This window comes from Drosophila miranda (genome assembly GCF_003369915.1).
Source record: "Drosophila miranda strain MSH22 chromosome Y unlocalized genomic scaffold, D.miranda_PacBio2.1 Contig_Y3_pilon, whole genome shotgun sequence".
NCBI lineage: Eukaryota > Metazoa > Arthropoda > Insecta > Diptera > Drosophilidae > Drosophila > Drosophila miranda.
Genome location: NW_022881625.1, coordinates 42,433 through 44,794, shown reverse-complemented (window position 1 = coordinate 44,794; position 2,362 = coordinate 42,433).

Below are 2,362 nucleotides of genomic sequence, written 5' to 3'. Positions count from 1 at the left end.
GAAAAGACGCCACTTTTCCCGCCTCTCACGCTCTCGGACATACAAAACTGTTCGTGAGTATCGGGAGAGGGAGAAGACGGAGGAGAGCCGGCAAACCGACGCGCAAGAGCGGAGCGCCAAAACGGCCAACGGGCAGCCACACACACACACACGACCGGATCGAACCTGTTGCGGGTCGAACCTGGTTCGAGTTCGAGCAGCGGGTCGATCCGTGCCAATGCCCAGCCTGCACAAATACCACCAACACCAAAACGACGCCGCGCCCTCATCGACAGTGGGAGTGACGATGAGGGTGAGGGTGAGAGGAAGCAGGCCAGACGACGGGGCCGCCATCACCAGCAGCGGCAGCAGCGGCCGCCAATTGGGAAGCCGAAGAAGAAAAGGCAGACACTGGAGGAGCTAGAGGCTATTGTCCGGGAGCAGTTGAGGCAGCACGAGCTGCGGCAGCAACAACAGAGGCAGCAGAAACGGACAACAAATACAGCCAACACCAACACAGTTGCCGCTCCTGCCACTATGCCGCAATCTGCACAGCGAACACATGCCCCTGCCCCTGCCCATGCCCCTGCCACTACTATAAATGCCAATAGCCAGACCCACAGCCATCACCAACATCGACAAAGGCCAATACATAGACAATCACCAGCCATTCACATAGACAATACTGACAATATCAATACAAATAATGACGCCAACGCAATTACAATTACAAATACACCTGCCAAGACCAATACCAACACCACCACCGCCATCACCATCACAAACACCCCTGCCACTACCACCGACGATGACATCCGGCACGGCGAATTCGGGCATCAGCCCAGCCAGGAACGTGGCTTGAGGATCCTCATCCGAGGACTCTCCCACTCCATGCCGCCGGATTGGATTCGCAGCAGTATGCTGAATGAGGGGTTCACGGTTCGGTTTGTAAGGGCAATCACCGATCGATTCGATCACAGCCGCCAATTCAATCTCTTTGAGGCTGAGATCGCCCCCAAACCGGACCGTGGCCAATGCGGGGTGTTGAAGCTGCGACGCCTGGGTGGGAGGCCCGTCACGGTTGAGAGACTTGGAGTCTCCCGTGACCCTGCCCAGTGCCATCGATGTCAGGGGTTTGGCCACACCCGCGCATATTGTAGACGCGCTGCAGTTTGCATGAAATGCGCGGGTGGACACCTGACGACGGAGTGCAGCAAGCCAAGGAACGTTGCTCCCAAGTGCGCCAACTGCCAGGGCCAGCACATCAGCGCCTACAAGGGCTGCAGCGCCTACAAGGCAGCCAGGCAGCGACTCCTGGCCCACAGGGTCGCTGTCCAGGAGCATCGACGGCAGCAGCAGCAGCCTCAGCCAATACGGCAACAGCCACAGCCAATGCAGCAGCCAATAAAGCAGCAACAGCCAGCACATCGTCTCCAGCAGCCATCACAACGTCACCAGCAGCCACTACAGCGACAGTTGCAGCAGCAGCCACCCACACAGCCACTCCACCCACAGCCGCAGCAGCAACGCCAACGCGGTCCGGGTCGGCAGCATCGGCAACAGCTACAGCATCGCGACCAACATCCCCAGCCACTGGCCGAGGGGCGCCAATACCAAAGGGTCCAGCCGATGCAGCCGATCCCAAATCGTGCTCCGACGCCACGCCAACCCCAGCTACAGCAGCAGCCAGGCGCCCAGTGCGATGGGAGCTGTGCCCATATCCTGAAAAGATATGCCGAAAAAATTAAAGAGCTGGAGGATAAGCTGGCAGCAATTTTGACGAAACTGACAAACCTGCTGCAGGCAAGGGACGAGAGCACGGGAGGAGTGCCGCCACTTCAGACAAAAACAGCAGCAGCAGCATCCACACAGCCATCACCACGACCAACTGCAAATACGCACCATGACGCCGCAGCCATATCGGACTCCGAATCCGATATGGACTGCGAAGCAATTGACGACGAACATGACGACGAATGGACCGACCACGATCCATTCGACGATCTGGAGGTTCTGGGCCAAGTGTGGAGGACCCAAATCGCCAGCGCACGCGAAAGCATGCGATCGGGCGGTGCCTGTTAATGCGCCCAATCGTTGATCCAGAGACAGCCACTGCAACAAAGGAAAAAAGACGTCAATACGGACAACAACGAAAAACGGCCAAAACACACAAAATCCACACTTACCTGCCAATCACCAGACAGAGCTGACCAACAAGAAGCTGCCTCGCCATCAACATCAACAATTTCCTGCCAAATGGGAGGAATATGAGGCTCCTTTCTGATGACGCTGCCACCGACCATCACAATGACGTCACGCCACTCCAATCAGACAACAGCCATTCCAACGACGACGCAGATGCTGGCGTCTGTTGCCGCTCCGC